The sequence below is a fragment of the Palaemon carinicauda genome, chromosome 1, assembly GCF_036898095.1.
Source record: "Palaemon carinicauda isolate YSFRI2023 chromosome 1, ASM3689809v2, whole genome shotgun sequence".
Lineage (NCBI taxonomy): Eukaryota > Metazoa > Arthropoda > Malacostraca > Decapoda > Palaemonidae > Palaemon > Palaemon carinicauda.
This window is the reverse complement of record NC_090725.1, coordinates 216,147,626-216,167,625: the sequence shown is the minus strand read 5'-3', so window position 1 is coordinate 216,167,625 and position 20,000 is coordinate 216,147,626.

Sequence of the window (20,000 nt, the reverse complement as noted above, 5' to 3'; positions counted from 1 at the left end):
TGTATTCACAAACTTATATAAAGAAAATAAATGTTACTAATTCGTTTACTTTAACTGACAAGTCAATTCAATCAAAACATCAATAGAAAAGGGGAACAGTCATTAAGGTAGAAATACATAAGGAATAGCTTTTTGCAGCTGCTGAGACGATACTAAAACGGAGACAGGCTTGGGAACGTTGCAGAGGGGAGGCTGAAGTTCAGATGAAACTAACACGATGACCAGATTCGAAGACGTCACAGAAAGGGTGGCATCAAGTTGGGACATCGGAAGTCTTCTCCAAGAATTCGAAGATAGTGTTGAACTAAGCCAGTGTTGGCTACTTCTTGTCACAAGCAGGGAGGGCTGGCTGTTTCAATCTGGCTCTTCTTCTAAGCCATAATAGGCTTTTGGAGATAGGCGTTTGTTGTCTGAAGGGAAGGTTAGAATATGGCTCCATCAGACTTCTAGTCTTCTCTGCATCTTATCACGTTAGGACTTGGATCTCATCTGCTTCAGACATAGTTCCTCTGTTATCTTATGTCTTGTCCTATCTCTCCTGGATAATCTCTTATTGAAGTTTATGTACCCATGTATGGCCGGAGTTAATTACAGTGGGCAGTAGTCTTTTCCATTTGCCTCCTCAAAAACGTCCACCTCGATCACGCATGGAAGCTTCTAGAAGAAATTTATGTGCAATCTGGACCACGTATTAAGTCTTAACAAAAGGACAGCACGTTTCTTTCCATGAAGACATAAATCATAAACGAGGATATCCCTCGGGCTCAGTTTCTTAAAAATATGCTGACTCCACTGATTTAGACGATGACATCTTGGTTAAAACAGGACAGTCCTCATTGTGGCAGGTGCTCTCGTCGAGGCTTGGTTTGCTTTCAAAATGCTGATGACAGTGAAGAGATAATAGGTTTGACCAAACAATACGGTAGTAGAATTTCGCCTCGCTGCTCACACTTTGGGGATATATATTTTTGTCTTTTAATAACATACCCTTTTAATAGTATTGTATCTATCCATGACACGTTCCCCCAAAAGAAAAAAGAAAATGTACTCATTTCCCTTTTTTTAAGGTTTGCAAGAAAAAAAATGCATTCATCCCTGAACTGAGGAACATGCATGAAGCTTCAACTTAACGTCAGCAAAACATTCTTCTTTCGCATTCCATTTACACAGTGAAAAGAAAAACTTTATTCGTTGATTAGCAAAAAAAAAAATCTTTCTTTTATTCTAAAAAATCTCTGGAAAGGCTATCAGCTATGAAATTACTCTTCCCTTTTATATGAATTATCTTCAAATTATAATCTTGTATTTCTAAACTCCTACGCATGAGACGTTTATTCTTTTTCTTAAATTGTTCCAAATAAACTATCGGATTGTGATCTGCATACACAGTTAAAAGAGGACTACTTCGTACATAACTCAAAGTGCTGCAAGCCTGAAAGTAATCTAAAAAAAAAACTCCTTCTCAATAGTTGAATAATTTTGTTGAGCTTCATCAGTTTCTTGGAATAATATGCGACTGGGTGCTTCATCCTATTCACTTCTTACAACAAGACTCCCCCTATACCAGTGTCACTAGCATCGATCTCAAGATGGAATTCCTTGCTAAAATCAGATAACAATAATACTGTCTCGTGAAGCATTACGGGCTTTAATTTATTGAAAGCTTCTACACATTCCTCATCAAATACAAAACTCCGTCCCTTCTTAAAAGAATTAGCCTATTCCCGAAAAACTCGGTACAAATCTACGGAAATATGAAACCATCCCAAGAAATCTCATGGTCTGCTTTTTAGTTGCTGGGATTGGGAAGTTGATGATAGCTTCTGTGTTACCAATTTTAGAACAAGTTTTACCGAGACCCACTTTATGCCTTAGATAAGTGATATAGGTTTTCCCAAATTTGCATTTCTTTAAATCTAATACAAGGTTTGCCTTTTCAAGGGCTGTCAGAACTTTAGCTAAAATTCATAAATGTACTTCCCAAATTTCTGAAAATATAACAAGATCATCTAAATACATGACATGGTTAAATACCATTTAAAACTTTATTCATTAATCTTTGGAAAATACCGGCTACATCTCTTAACCCAGAAGGCATTACTTTGCGTTCATAACTACCGAACGGTGTTATAAAAGCGGATATTTTCCTAGCTTGTCTGCTTAGAGGAACTTGCCAATAACCTTTGGCCAAATCAGGCATGGAGATAAGTTTAGCATTTCCTATCCTATCTAAGCTAACGTTGATCCTGGGAAGGGGAAAATAACTTTGCTGAGTAACACTATTTACTTTTCTGAAATCAATGCACAACCTATCTGATCCATCTTCCTTTTTTACCAGTGCTACAGGAGAACACCATTCACTCTCGCTAGGAACTATCAAATCATTATCTAACATATCCTTAATTTCATCACCTACCGAATTTGCCTTTTCTGGACTCAAACGCTACGGACTCTGTCTAATGGGTTTAGTGTCCTGTAACTCAATATCATGTTCTAAAAGAATAGTTAAACCCAATTTATCTCTAACAGCTTCTGGATAATTCAGAAAAAAAAACATCATATAATTCACTCCCTTTTTCTTCTCCTAAGCTAGAGTTAAATAACTTGAAATTCTTAATCACATCAGAGTTTTTCTCAAAACTAATTTCTCGCTGCGACACAGTTATTACTGGTACTGGGCGTCCGTTGTATTTCTTTAGCAAGTTTATGTGCAGCCACCTAGCTCTATGTCTGCCCATATCAATTAAGTATTTCAAATTGCCCCATTTTACTAGATAGGAAAAGGACCTTCGAACTTATAAGATGAGGGACCTTCTTTCTGAATTAATATCGCTTCTCAGCCTTTTGGCTAAGATCAAAGTGTAGTATCAAATTGTATCTGAATTGATACTAAGACTATCTCCCACACGGAAATTTCTCTACTTTGCCTTAAGATCGTATCTTCTTTTAGTTTCCCCCTGGTTGTTGCTCGTGTTTTCTATTGGTAATTTCCAAGCTTTCCTTAAATTCTCCTTGTAATTCTCTAAATTCGAATATAATCTTCTCTACCCTCTTGAAACATTGATTTACTCTTTAGAATTTTTGTATGTCCTTTAGCAGTGTGATCGAACGGCAACTCAAAAGGACTAAATCCTGTAATGTCATTAGGTGCCAATCGTTAGGCTAAAAAGACAAAAGGCAGTTTTCCTTCCCAGTCATGTTCAAAGCTATTACATAATTGTCTTAAGCAATTTTTTAATATTTGATGAAAACGTTCTATAATCCCTTGCGACTCTGGGTGATACGGTTTGGAAGTTAACACTTTGATACCTAGCTCTTTCATTTTGTCTTTGAAATATTTGAACACAAAATTACTGCCATTATCACTTTGTATAACGCAAGACAGACCAAACTTAGAAAAATTGTTCAACAACCGTTTAACTACAGTTTTCGGTTTGCAGCTTCTTACTAGGATTTCTTCTGGATAACGGGTTCGTCTGTCAATGATTGTTAATAGATATATATTCCCTCAGTTACTTCAAGGCAAAGGTCGAACTATATCAATTACTACATTCTCAAAAGGTTCTCCTACTAATGGAATGTTACATAAGGGGACCCTGGGAATTACTTGATTAGGTTTACTAGCAATTTGACATTTGTGACAACTTGATACATATCTCTTCACGTCACTTTTCATCTTTGGGCAAAAATACGTCTTACTTATACACTTGAGAGTTTTATTTACCCCTAAATGTCCTTGATCATCATGTGCTAATTTCAGAATTAATTCGCGAAGCTTCCTAGGAATTACTAATTGTTCTATAACTTCCCCTTTGCTGACTGACTTGGGACGAACATAGCGACACGAAATTTCAGGTTTTAAACAAAAGTTTTCCTTACAAACATTTTCGGGATTTTCATCCAATTCACTTTCAAAAATTTGAGACAGTGTCTCATCCTCTCTCTGCGACTTAATTAGCTCTTCTCTATCAAAAATATTAGGGCCTGAACTATTGCAGTAACTATTACTTGAATCCACTACATCGACGTCTACGTCACTATTTTCGACAGCCACATCATCAACTTGGCTAACATTGTCAACACCGAAGGAGTCGGTCTTCTCAACCCAACACTTGTAAGATCAACCTCGCTGCCTCCATATGATCACACACGTTTGAATCCTCAAACAAACTATGACCATAGTCTATATCTGTATATAAACCTGACCTAGTTTCTACCATTTTAGGCACTGGAACCTCACTTAAAATAGGATTCACCCATCTGGATGTGGTTAAACCACTAGCGACAATAATGTCAACACCGTCAATGGGCAAATAGTCTACAACTGCTAGTTTTACATCTGTTGACAATCCCTGACTTCTCAAGTTCCTCTTCACAAAGGACAACCAACTTAAGTATTCGGAAACCAACCTAACATAACTTTTTCTTTCATACTGTTTTTTGCCCTTGTTGGTACACACTCTTTCCTTATTAGGGAAACGGCTGCTCCGGTGTCCATAAGCAAGACAACTTCTCTCGAATCCCTTCCTTCAAGCGAAGAAACTACACCTTCAGACAAAAAATCTCCATAAGATTTCCTAGTTTCTTTCATAATGTCATTTCTGCTTGACGAAAGATTATCTAGAGACACTGGTTTCTTGACATTCTTCTCCTCTACTATACAATTCCTTGCAATATGCTCTTTCTTATTATATCGATAACAAATAATCTTTGAACTACTACCTTCCCATTTGCTCTTACAAAGCCTGGCAGTATGACCTGGTTTTCCACATGTATAACATTAATAATGATAATCATATTTCCCTGTATTACTATTGCAAAAACTATTCTTACTATGTTGAATCTTGCTAGAAGAAGGATTATTTTTCTTATAATCACTTAAACTATGAGTAAGACTGTATTCATCTGCCAACCTCGTTGCATCTGTAAAAGACTTTTCACGCCTATCTTCTATATATAGTTTAATGTCTGGAGACAATTATCTTTCAAGTTTTCTAACAAAACTAAGTTCTTGAGATCATCTAAAGTATCTACTTCAGCGGAAGTTAACCAATCATAAAATTATCTTTCTAACTTCTCTCCATATTCTACATAACTACTGCTCTCATCCCTTTTCAAACTTCTAAATTTCTTACAGTACTCCTCTGGTACTAGCCTGTATGCACTAAGAACAGTTTCTTTAACAGTATCATAGTCCTCACTTTCATCCTCAGACATACAACTCTACACAGAAAGTGCCCTACCACTTAAGACTGACTGTAAATATAAAGTTCACTTGTTTTTAAGACAACCTACTCGGTTCATTAACTTTTCAAAAGACATGAAATATTTTGTTACATCATCCTCATGAAATTTTGGAATTGATTACAACACTGCACTCATACCTAAATTATCAGAATCATCGTTCAATGATGAATTACTACCCCGTCTGCTACCTGACGCATTACCTCTGCTCTACTACCTGGCGGAGTGTTATGAAGATTTTGCCTTAAACGAGCGATTTCTAACTCATGCTTACACTGTTTCTCATTTTCTTCTCGATGTCTCTCATTTTCTTCTTGCTGTCTTTCATTTTCTTCAATTTCAGGTGCTCTTTCGTCTCTCTCATACATTTCATGTTATCTCTTAAAAACATACTCACAGAGAGAATCGCCATCTAGACCAAGACGTTTACCTGAAGCTATCAAATCTTTTGTAATCTCACGCATTCCGCTTTTTTTCTATATTCTCCCTGTATCAATTGGTTATGTTGTTGAAAATCCTGGCAAGGTCGCCAACTGTTACGATCTTTAAATCGTTACAGGTTCATTTAATAATTAAAGTAAATGTTTCCAACAACAATTATTGAAATATGGGAATTGTATATAAAAAGAAACTCGCGAGAAAATAAAACACGTTTATTCACAAACTTATATAAAGAAAAACAATGTTACTAATTCGTTTACTTTAACTGATAAGTCAAGTCAATCAAAACATCAATAGAAAAGGGAACAGTCAGTAAGGTAAAAATAAATAAGGAATAGTTTTCTACAGCTGCTGAGACGATACTGAAACGGAGACTTCAGGCTTGAGAACATTGCAGAAGGGAGGCTAAAGGTCAGATGAAACTGGCACGATGACTTGATTCAAAGACGTCACAGAAAGGGTGGCATCAAGATGGGACATCAGATATCTTCTCCAAAAATCTTATGCTAGTGTTGAACTAAGGCAGGCTGTAGGCAGTGTTGACTACTTCTCGTCACAAGCCGGGAGGGCTGGCTGCTTCAATTTGTCTGTTCTTCTCAGCCATAACAGGATTTTGGAGGCTTTTGTTGTCTGAAGGGAAGGTTAGACTCTGGCTCCATCAGACTGCTCGTCTTCTCTGCTTCTTATCTCGTCACGACTTGGATCTGATCTGCTTCAGACACAGTTCCTCTCTTGTCTTATGTCTTGTCCTATCTCTCCTTGACAATCTCTTCTTGAAGTTTATATACCCATGTATGGGAGGAGATAATTACAGTGGGCAGTAGTCATTTCCATAGAAGGTGTTTTTTTTAACAATTCTGCGTCTCGATTAGCCTCCTCAAAAAACGCCCACTTTAATCACGCCATGGAAGCTTGTAGAAAAAATTTATAATACAATGAAGACCACATGTTAAGTCGTAATAAAAAAGCAGCATGTGTCCTTCCATAATGACATATTTCATAAACGAGGATATCTTTCAGGCGCAGTTTCTTAAAAATTGCTGACTCCACTGATTAAGACGATGACATCTTAGTCAAAACAGGACAAACCCCTTATCGGGGCAGGTGCTCACAATAAAGGCCTTTCAATAGTATTGTATCTACCCATGACAACTATATATATATATATATATATATATATATATATATATATATATATATATATATATATATATATATATATATATATATATATATATACTATACTATTCATCTATCATAACAACAACTGTTGAAAGCTATAGCAGGGGAGTAAGACAAACATTTGTACTAGAGTAGAATTGTTGAATTCAAAGCTTCGCCAACAGCATTGTCATCTCCATTTTATAAATGAAAGGCAACTTATTATTAAATTCAACCCAAATCAAGTTTAGTACCTTCCTTTTTAATTTTGGGTCAGTGAATTGTTAAATACTCTTTTAATTCCTCTTAAAACAGTTTGCAACCTTTATTTGGTTTACCTGTTCTGTGGCTGAAATCTACTCTCATCCATTACATCTACTCCAAAAAACCTGTATGAATAAACTCATCCAATTTTCTAGGCATCTGATACTAATTTATTAGGTTGATTGATAATTACCTTCACACCCATGCTATTTCCCATATTCAACTTTTAACGCACCCCTCTGGAAGACCTTTCAAACTCTTACGATATTTTCTAGTCTTAACATTTTCTATAGGGAAGTGACTTCAAACACTTTACTAGTTTCTGAGTTCTTTCCAATACTGTATCATCTAAAAATACCATACATTCCCAAACTATGATTAATTTTTCTTTATTTACTTTTCGCATATTTTTGTTATTTCTTTTTACATTCCTCATTTCATAGGATTCGAGTTTGAGTTTTTATATGAATTTTTAAACTTTATGCCAAACAGGTTTATTTTTTCTATACTTGGGCCGATATTCCGAGAGTGTTCCTCGTTATTATTATTATTATTATTATTATTATTATTATTTTTATTATTATTATCATTATTATCATTATTATTATTATTATTATTATTATTATTATTATTATTATTATTATTATTATTATAATAAGCTACAAGCCAGGACTCAAACAGGGAAAAATATCCCAGTAAGGAAGTTGAATAAAGAAATAAAAAAAATACAAAAGAAGTGATGAACAATAAGAAGAAAATATTTTAAGAATAGTAACAACATTAAAGAATAAAATTTCATATATAAACTATAAAAAATTGAATATTGTGTCCGAGTGTACTCTCAAGGAAAAATATTGTACGCCAAGACACTGGAAAACTATGATACAGAGGCTATGGCATTACCCAATACTAGAAACCAATTATTTATTTTTGGAGTTTTCTTCTTCTAGAAGAGCAGCTTATCATAGCTAAGGAGAGTAGCCAGTGGACAATTACAGTGCAGTAGTTCACTTCTTCAGGGAATAGAAACTGTTTGGTAATCTGTATTGCCAGGTGTATGAGGACAGAGGAAAATATGAAAAATATAGGCCAGACTATTTTGTGCATTTGTAGAGAAAGGAAAAATGAGCCGTAACCAGAGAAAGGGATCCAATGTTGTACCAATTGGCCAGTAAAAAAAACAAGTAACTCTCATCTCAGTGGGTGGATGGTGTTCCAGGCCACCCTACTACCTACTACCAACATATGAATGTTTGCAAGTGTTTTACATAGATTTTCTTAGAGTGAGGAATAATCTCAAACAATAATTTCTGATCCAGCGATATATAATAGATTATGGTATGTCTTCTGGAATACGATTTTATTCCATCCATCTCTCTTTTTCTACTTCAACGAGAATTATTAAAAGTATTATTTTTTTTATTGCTTTTATCTGTATTATTATTATTATTATTATTATTATTATTATTATTATTATTATTATTATTATTATTATTATTATTATTACTTGGTAATTTGCAACCGTAGTTGGGAAAGCACGATGCTATAAGCCCAAAGGCTCCAACGGGAAAAATGGCCAAATGAGGAAAAGAAACAAGCATATAAGAGAATTAACAATTGATATAAAATGTTATACGAAAAGTAACAGCATTAAAATAAATATCTCATATATAACCTAAAACAACTTTAACAAAATAAGAGTAAGAAAAATAGGATAGAATAGTGTGCCTGAGTGTACCCTCAAACAAGAGAAGCCTACCCCCAAGACAGTTGAAGAGTCTCCTTCTTCTAGAAGAGCTGTTTACCATAACTAATGAGTCTCTTCTACCCTCACCAAGAGGAAAGTACCGACTGAACAATTATACTGCAGTAGTTAACCCCTTGAGAGAAGAATTGTTTGGTAATCTCAATGTTGTCAGGTGTATGAGGATAGAAGAGAATATGTAAAGAATAGGTCAGACTTTTCGGTGTTTGTGCAGGCAAAGGGAAAATTAACTGTAACAAGAAAAAAGGATCCAATGTACTGCTGTGTGGCCAGTCAAATGACCCCATAGCTCTCTAGCGGTAGTATCTCAACGGGTATTAGAATCTCTCTCTCTCTCTCTCTCTCTCTCTCTCTCTCTCTCTCTCTCTCTCTCTCTCTCTCTCTCTCTCGTCAGTTTATAATGCAAAGGGCAAAATGTAATTATAACATTTTTGCCAGTACGCATGCACGTTGGGCTTTTTCTACTTTTGGTCTTCGTATGTCTATGCGTTGATAGGATGGTCTGCTTGTATAGTTGCTACACTTCAGTGAACAATATGACCAAAAACAACAAATATTAAATTCAGGTGCATTTTTCTCTTCTGTTATACGTAATTTTACTTCTGGTGGTCACATATTTGGTAAAATCTCCAAAACGTTTTGGTGAAGCCATGTTGTTCCTCGTGGAGGGAATCTGAAAAGTAAATTCGCGTAAAAAGTCTACCATCTGTTCATATTTCATATACAGCATTCTCATTAAGAGAGATAACATCAGCAAGGCTGTCTAGAGAACAGCCTTAGATACAACGATTCTTATATCACCCTTCTATTTTCTTGAAATTCATACGCATTTCCCTTGTTCTCTACGCATCCAGTAGAGCGAACATTACAATTCTGCTATTTTTTTTATGAATGTCCAATTCCATTTTGTGTTCCCATAATACAGTTATAAAATGCTGCATCCAATCTATGTTCTTGTTAGTAGATTCCCATCCACGCAGGTTTTGATTGCCTGGTTTTCATTGGTGATCGTAAGAAATTTAGGATATCCAAATAATAATTTCTTTGATAGATGTGGGTTTGTTGAATACTAATGTAAGGAACAGTAAATTCAGAAATTTATCGATTCTCGGGTGTATTGAGCTATATATTGTGTTATATATGTGAGATTACATTGCTACCTCACTATTTGTTTTAAGAACTTACGTCTCTGTCATGAAATATAGAACCTCCTTTGGTACACCCTTAAAATATTTTATAATCATAAAGTCAAATACGCAGCATCTTATCACACAACTTTTACAAAATATTGCTGATAATCTATTTAAGTGGGCATTTATAAACAAGTATTGCATATATATTAGATGTAATCAATTTTGAGATTCCATCTATGTCATATATATTTTCTTATCTTGATTAAAATAAATTCTTATTATGTTCAGTTCGTAACTAAGGAGGTTAACGTTTCTTAAATAAAACGTTGCTCTGTAATTTCAATATTTTAGGGAACTAATTATTTCCCGGGTAACATTTGCTACATCCTTCAATCACACACACATACACACAAAGAAATGGTTGTTTGAGAAAGTCTTTTATGATTTTCGTTACTCAATCTATTCTGAAGAAGTGTTTTAATTCTTTCATTCTACCTTGTTTCGATTATTGTACTCCTGTCAGATCCTCAGCTGCAGATCCTCATCTTAATTTGTTGGACAGGAACTTATAGTGTATTAAATTTCTTATACCTGATTTAGATATTAATCTCTGGCACGGTCGTTCAATTAGAACGTTTTGATTATTGCATACGATTTTTCATAATTCTGACCATCCTTTACATTCAGATCTTCCAGGCCAGTGCCATCATGTTCGTATTACTACTATGCATTTCTGGCAAAAAAAAAAAATGTGTTTTTCTTTAATATCTCCCATGTTAATTACTTGATCAGAATGGTATTTTGACACAGCACTCTATAGAACTCCCCTTCATTTTTGATACTATAATGCATTTCAAAATCTCGTTAATGAAGGTGTTTACTCATGTACTAATAGAGATTAAGCCAAGTGAATCGGGTGAGTAGGTGAAGCAATTCGAACACCTACACTCCCTACTTGGCGGACCAGAAGCTAATATCACAAATTTGATTCCCCTTTGGGTCTCTGAACCCGAGATAGAGAGAATCCAGATATTGATGGGCATATATATATATATATATATATATATATATATATATATATATATATATATATATATATATATATATATATATATATATATATATATATATATATATATATATATATATATATATATATATATATATATATATGTATATATATATATATATATATATATATATATATATATATATATATATATATATATATATATATATGGGTATATATATATATATATATATATATATATATATATATATATATATATATATATATATATATATATATACGGATCTATAATCCTATGAATAGAAATGAATCCCATACGTTCAAGGACAAACGGGTATTAAGCCTAATTCCAATTCTATAATTCTAATATTGGAGTATCTGCCACTGGAAATACTTATATATTTTTCTACAATCATTTGACTGTCTTTTGAATTTGCGATATCATATGGCTTTCTTGGTTGGTTGTTCGGGCATGAAATTGGCCTTCATCCAATAAAGAAGGGAATTGAAGTAAGTCACTGTTCTAGGTCGCTGATATCAATGGATATCTAGGTCATGAAGATTAAAGAAAAATTCTAACCTTTAATAGATAACTTTTCCGGATTTACTTGTAACAGACGATAAAGGAGAGATAGAATGAAAAAAAAAATCCCTGGCTCAATTTTGCTCTAGAAAACTCTAAATCATACAGTAATATAATTAAAAGAGTAGAATTTCTTTTTCTATAAATACTAATACATTGTGCCTTTGATGACAGCAACGAAGATATAATTGTGTAGGGAAATACGTAGAAATGAACCGACTCTTTAAAAGTTATCAACAATTTCTCCATGTTCTGTACCTAGGTTCCCTTTGTTGAACATTGGTCTAGAAGAGAATGTATAAATCAATGAAAATTGTTCAAAGATAATTTACTATTTAAAAAAAATACTACATTCCAGTAACCCATTAATGACAAATTCACTTGACCTTTGGTGTAAGTAGTGGTGCATGTAAAATTCAAGATTGATAATCAGAAATCGTTTCATCTTTCTAAACTAAAATTTTCCGGACATGAATTGAAACGAGGGACGAACTTTGTACGAACTTTGATGAATGAAATTATGAATTCCATTTCAATAACTTAATAACGAATGATTTTCAATGAACATTTTTCCCCAATAGTTTTTACATATTCGAAATTCCATAAAAAAAAAAAAAAAAAAAAGTATCCAGGATATGGAGTTGACTTTTTTGCGCTAAATACTATTCTGAAATCTGGTTATGGAATGTCATATTTCTTTAACATGACCCATCATCATAAAAAACGTAATAATGTTCTTATTAATGTAAAATATATCAAATATAACTACTTTTTCAAAGAAGTAAAATTTAAAACTGCAGCAAAATGTTTTCAATGGTGATTTAAACGTAACAGAAATGGTAATGTCATAAAAATTTATAAGCTTCTGTAACTAATGGAATAAAACACTTTAATTATAACGAAAATAATAGTAGTAGTAGTAGTAGTAGTAGTAGTAGTAGTAGTAGTAGTAGTAGTAGTAGTAGTAGTAGTAGTAGTAGTTAAAACTTTGGAAGAAGTTTCGAAACAGTCTACCAACGAAATTGATTACGAAATAATATAGAATATTTGTTTTAAATACTGTAGGAATTAGCTCCAATGAAATTATGCACAGATTACTTATTGATTGAATACATTAGTTTAAAATAAATATTAAAGTTCTGGTATTTTTTATAATTCACAATTTCTTTTTATTGTACTAAGGAGTGATAAATCTTTATACTAGTTTAGATTGAATTTTAGATTAATTGATACTGTTCCTTTTACGTTCGCTTTATTTTCATTGTTTGTGATGAGTGCACTTTTAACATCATGGGACGTTCTTTCTTAAGTTCTGCCTCTGTCTCAATATGGATTCTTCCATATTTTATTCGTAATCGTTCATTTATTTTATCCCTTCCTTCTTCACCTGTGAATGTTGTCTTATTGAAATTGGCCTAATATTAACAGGATTTTTCTTCAAGTTTGAAACATATACTCTCATTCCAGTTTTCTATAATCAACCTTCTAGTTCGGGAATCTATTTGGATTTCACACCTTTCCATAGTATGGAAACACATTACACCTTTAGCCGTGAATAATGTACCTTGGAGTAAAACGTATGTTTCTTTACATTTATTGGCCAAAACATTAATATATAATTTAATTGCGCCTAGATTTGTGAATTTATTCATGTCTACACCAATTACATTTTTACTTGCTTCTTCATTATCGGATATGGGTATTATTAAATAGTCTGTCAATATTCTAATTCCTAAGATATTTACAGTAACCTAATTCCAGAGCCTAGTAATATTGAAGAACTCTTTAATTTTGCTATGGGTAAATATAATGTAGAATTATTATATGAAGAAAACACACGTTCCACTGGTAATATTGATGAACCTCGATTATGACCTTTAATATGGCCTTCTTGCATACCTTTTATTTTAGCTCATGTGTAAGTGTCAATGTAACATTCTATAATCCATTCCTTGAGCATCATGAGAGGTAGAGTTCCCATAGATATGTGGTTTGTTCATATACTAACAGACTGTCCGTTAGACTTGAGTACAAGGTGGCATTCCTGCCTAACTGTTTGAGCGGGTAGGCTGGGGTTGGAAGGGGCTACCCAGCCACCTCTATATATGCTCTTACAGCTGTAAGCTACATAAATTTTTCTTTTGGCTCGGTAGACAGTGGATGTCACCTCTCTCGCCTCCCAAGGCTGTCATTGGACATCTTTGATTACCTTGTCTTTTCAGGTGTGCGTGATTTCTTCAGATCACCTTCATGCGAACTCGTCATGGGCGCGAGGGTGCTGTATGCGGTACCTTCATGTCATCACTGGATACCGACCCGCACTCTCTGTGTCCTCCGTGCTGAGCACATCGTCGCAAGCAGGATTCGCCCTGCGCAGAGTGTAGGGAGTGACCTGCTTCGAAATGGGAGAAATTTGGGCTTCGCAAAAAGAAGGCTAGGCGCAATCTTTCTTCTCACGGGCAAAGAAAGTTATTTCTTGCTCTCACACCCCCAAACCTCTTTCAATAGCTCCTTCGCGTTCGTGCTCTTCCAAAGGACGATCGAGCAGGAGTTCAGACCGACGAACTCCTTGACAATTCCTAGCTTCTGGAGGGGTAGTTGCTTCCGTGTGTTGACAGAATGTCGAAAGACAGAGTGTCAAATGGACAGTGTCGAATAGACAGTGTCGAACAGACAAAGTGTCGCAGGGACAAAGTGTCGAAAGAGAGATAGAATAACGTATTCATTTTCCTAAGGACCTAATTAATCTTTCATTATATAACAATGTTTACATTGATACAGCCATACATATACATTCCGGAGAGAGAAATTGAGACTAAAGTATCCAATTGTCTAATGACTGAAATTACTCGTTATCAAATTAACCTTTAGCTATATGACATTGTTTACATTGATATATCTTTTACATTTATACAGTATTCAGTCTATTAGAGATTCACTTACCAGTTCTTCACTCACCAGTTAACTTCCTTCGAGATTCCAGAGGTTCAATTCAAATTTCCATTATACCAAACCCATTATAAAGAAAATTATCAAGACTGAAATAGGTGGAAAGAAACTGCTATACGAATGCTATGCATACGTGATAGATAAAGTGATTAATGAACAAATTTATTGGAAATGGGAAAAACGACACCATTGTAATGGCAGAGCAATAATGCAAGGTGAAACAATTTGCAAAACTACAGAGCATTCACATCAGCAAGTCAGTTATCATATTGATGCTATAAAAGTTATAGATATGATTAAAATTCATTCTCAACTTTCTGAAGAAATTCCATCTTTTATAATAAATCAGAGCACAAACTATGTTCATGTTTCCATAGTTGGAAAGCTTCCAAGAAAGGAATCTCTTTCTCCGATAATAAGGAGAGTTCGCAATTCAACTTTTAGCAGTGAAAACGTGACTGTAACAACAAGGGGAGAGCCATTGTTATTATTTGATGAAAATGGTGTAAAAATATATTCAACAACCCAGAATCTCGGTACTTTGAGGTCCAACAGAAGATGGTTCTGTGATGTATTCTTGATACATACGATGTCGATGCTGGGATAGAATATCTTAAAGTCATCGCTCACAATCTTTAGATAAATATTGCTACAAGTTTTTTAATACATCAATACATTCGTATTATCATATTTCATATTTTATCATAAATAGAATTATTGCTTATATTTATGAGTTATTGTAATCCTTTATCCATTTTATCTTTTTGACACATTGACTGTTCGACACTTTGTTTGTCTGACACTCTGTCCATTCGACCCTCTGTCCATTCGACACTGTCTTTCGACATCCTGTCTTTCGACATTCTGTACTAATACCCGTTGCTTCCCCTAGAGGAGCAACATCAACTCTAGCTGCCAGGGAGCCCTTTTCCATTGCAGATGTTTTGCAGTTGGGGCCAAACTTAGGGTTTTCTGCACCCCCTTCCAAAGGGGAACTTTTTCGTCTCCTTCAGCCCTGTGCTAAGAAGAACCCTTCTCCAGACCTTTCAACACCTCATGCTTTGGCGCTGTACAAAGTCCATCTGTTGCCCTCTCCAGGACCTCCTACGGGCTGAGGAGGCGCTCGCTCATATTCGTCCTTCCAATGGCCTCCTGCTGATGATGTGCCTACTCGCCATCCTGGGACCCCTTCGTCCTGTAACCTCCAACGTTCTGTTTCTTCCTATAGGAACCCTTTGGTTGCAGGTGGTGATCTTCCATAGACCAGCATTCCTCCCACCAGCAGCACGAAAGTACGAGCTTCGCCATCTCATCTGGATCGAAGGTCATCACGATATGAATGCCCTTCTTTTAGAAGGCGTTCTTGCTCTAGAGCTTCACGCTGACGAAACCATCAGTCTCAACGCTCCCCTCGGCGGCGTTCCTCTTTACGAGGAGAAGATAGCGCTCTGCACGATCACGAGCATCCTAGTCTAGACCGGAGGTCCAGGCGCGCGTTCTAGATCTCGCCTATCTAGATCACGAGGACGACGCTCTCACTCGCAAGGACAAAGCTCCCGTTCACAAGCTAGGCATGCATGACGCTCACGTCATTCTCGAACTTAAGCTAGAAGCTCCCATTTATGAACAGTTTGTTCACGATTGCGAACCGCGCTTTCGCAATCACTGTCTAGACGTTCCTATTATAGAGATAGGGGAAAGCATTCACGCAGTCTTTCAGCGAGTGGCCCCTCAACCCGTCTTTCTCCTAAATGACTCGAACCACACCTGATCATGAGACTGACCATCCTTCAGACAGGCTGCCAGCTAACCCTCCAGTGCCTTTTGCCGCCTGGGGTGTTTTTGCAAAGCGTTTGCCTATGCAACGCTCGGAAACGTGTCCAATGCTTAGGATTGCCCATATCCAGAGGCCCTATCTATTGACTTCTTCGTTCAGTATGGCTCCCGGTGCTTCCGTTGTGAGGACTTCTGCTCATAAATCGCGATCATTGTCACGCGAAATTCAAAATTTTGCGCACAAATCAGCGATTTCTGTGAGAAATTAACGAGTAGAGGTGTCGGAACAAGAAGCAAGTGCAGTACCAACACCTCCGTTTCCGCCTCCGGCTTCTACCACCTCCAGTGGCCGTCCTATACCGTTTCTAGAGGGTTTTAACGAGTCTCCTAATAGTTTCACTAATGTCCCTATTAGCCCGTATTGTCCTTCTCGTCCGTCGATTGAACATTTCCTCTGCCGCAGAGACACTACCCTGCGTCAACGCAAGCTCCCTCTAGAACTCCCCCTAGGGGACGTTCTCCTCCTGGACCTTCAAGGGAAGCCCATGGCTTGCTAAAGGTTTTAAGCTTCTTGCATGGTTGAGCACTTACCTCTCTACCTTGCAGAAGTCTCTGGTGTGGGTCCTCCACTGCCACAACCTCTGACTGCTCCAGTCAGAAGTACCCCTAGGTTTCCTTTTGAGTCCTCTTCGAGTTCGTCTCTTGGGACTGTAAACCCTAGGAGACCAACGTCAGATAAGGCACGGAGATCACCTTCATCTCTTGCCAAGGGCAGCCCCCCTTCTTCAGATTAAGGCAAGGGAAACCATGACTAAGAGGCAGAAGAGAAGGAGGAGAGGCATAACACCACCTCACGCCGATATCATCTACCATAGGACAAGTAGGGATATTGGCTGGCCAAGGGAAATAGCTGTCCATCTCTTCAACCCCAAAGAAATTGAGGTATTGCCTCTAGACCAGTGTCCGATTTCTTTACCTCCTCCGGAGGATGAGCCTTCAGCTCCCACTGCCAAAGCTTCGGCTATTGGTGCCTTGAAGCTTTCGCAAGTTCCCATTCCTACAACCACAAAGGAACATCCTGTGTGAAGGGAAGGAAAGATTGTTTGATTGAGGCACAGAGAAGGTTCCCTGTGGCGGGTCCCTCAATGAACACTGTTGACGACCCTGACCTACCCCAAGCTATGGATGGGAGCCTGGAAGGCGACGACCCCATTGATACAAATGATGAAAATCTTCCAAAGGAGGCTAGTCCGAACTTTCACTCTGAGGAAGAGAGACGTGAGTCGGAACACACCCTCTGGCAGGTGCTCTCTTACATGAAGGCCATCAATAGGCAGTCAATTCCTGGTACCCCCACCAAGGAGGTTTGAGTCCCAGAAGCCTCCCAGAACTACTGCAGCTTTGCCCTGGTCTAAAGGCTTGACTGCCGCCAAAAGGAAGGCTATTGCTCAGATAGCCAGAACTTCTACATCTTTGAGGGTAGGTTCTTCCTCTCGGTCGCTACCACTACATTTTGTCTTTCAAAGGAAGTACTATGACATCGAAGGGTAACCACATTCCACTATGTCCCTCGATCCTTCAGTAGAGTCTCTAACAAAGGGTCTTCCGGCTCAATCCCTCTCCTCTCTCAGAGGCCCCTCTCGGCAATTGAGCTCCTTAACATAGAGAAAGGCGCAAAGTACACCATGCACCTATGGTTAAGATCCTTGGGCTTCATAGTCCTCTCCAATGGTCTTTCGAAAGAGACGGCCAGGAAGACTTTAAAGTCTTTCCTTTTGTAGGGTACCTAAACTCTTGGGTTCCTATCGCCCCACGTCATCAACATTTGGGTGAACGCTATATTCAAGAGAAGGGATACTGTCATCAGGAAATTCCAGAAGCAAGTGCTGTAGGTGAAACTCTCCTGGTTGAGAAATTCCATCCTTGAGGGTTTTTCTCCCTTTGTTAAGGAGGAGATAGAGAGGGCTACTGAATGATGGAGGCCCCTCCCATTAAGAATGGCATTTCTCATCACCTACCACTCATGGGAGGATGCCTGTAGCACTTCCAGCTGAGGTGGCAGTTCAACGGGGCAGATCTCTGGATGGTAAAAGTAGCAGCTCTAGGGTATCACGTCCCCTTCATTCAATCTCTACCTCCTCTGACTCGGGATCCAGCGCATCGAAGCTTCTATGTGAAGTGATCCGCAAAGGAGCTGGCCCCTCAGGGCCAAAGTCCAGACCATGGTACAGAAACACTCTCTCCAAGAGATTGCGGACGGGTCCCCAGGCTTCTACAGTCGTATTTTTCTGGTGAAAAAGGTGACTGGAGGCTGGAGATCAGTCATCGATCTCTCCCGCTTGAACAAGTTTGTGGAACTGACTCAGTTCAGAACGGTTGGTGTCGTGGAAGGAATATCTCTTTCTCTCGATGCCACTATACCAGTAATAGCAAAGTTCCTTGTATGCTTTCAGGAGGAAAAGCTTCTTTTAGTCTCGGCGGTGAAAAGCTATTACCCGGCCTTGAGCTTCGCTTTTAATTTGTATTGAATTGCTCAGGCCACTATTATACGCACTTTGTATATTCTAGCGAGGTGTTGAAGTATTCCCTAGTCCAGTCATAAACTGTACTAGGTAAAACCGGGTAATGTCCATGCCAGACTTAGGACTCCCACCCACCTATAAGTGAGTAATCCAAATAAACAACGGAAGGTTTGTTAGTATGGGAATAAATGACATATTTGGAGATAATCTGTATTTTTCCCTAACTAATACAAACCTGGAGTCTTACCTACAATCAAAAGTGACGTAGCTCACAGCTGCCAAAGTATATATAGAGGTGACTGGGTAACACCCCACAACCCTAATCCTACCTACTCGATGGGTTAGGCAGTGTTGCCCCCTTGCAATTTAAGACTAATGGCTACCTTACAGGTTCGTCAAAAAGATAATCCAAATAATTGACTCAGGGTTTGTAGTAGTTAGGGAAAAAGAAAAATTATCTCTGAATTCGTCATGTTTGAAATGCATTATTTCCTGAAATCTTATTAGCATATTCATTTTGCTGGAAACTACCTAATATATCATTATTATTATAATAATGATAATTATTATTATTATTATTATTATTATTATTATTATTATTATTATTATTATTATTATTATTATTATTATTTCTATTGTTGCTGTTATTATCATTAGCTTAAATCCAACTCAAGTAGGAAAAGCGGGATGCAATAAGCCTCAGGGCTCCGACGAGGAAAAATATCCCACTGATAAAAGGATGTAAGAAAATAAGTAAACTATATGAAAAGTCACGAATTCCGCTCTATGAATTTAAAATGTTAGTATCTTTCTCTTCATTAACACCATAAGTCTTGTCCCGTTATATGCAAGGTTATTATTTTCCATGATGCTGCTGGCATGGACTTGTTATTATTATTATTATTATTATTAGTAGTAGTAGTAGTAGTAGTAGTAGTAGTAGTAGTAGTAGTAGTAGTAGCGAAGCTACAATCCTAGTTGGGAAAGCAAGATGCTATAAGCCCAAGGGCTCCAACAGGGAAAAATAGCCCAGTAGGGAAAGGAAGTAAGGAAATAAATAAATGATGGGAATAAATTAATAATATATTCTAAAAACAGTAACAGCGTCAAAAAAGATATGTCCTATATAAAC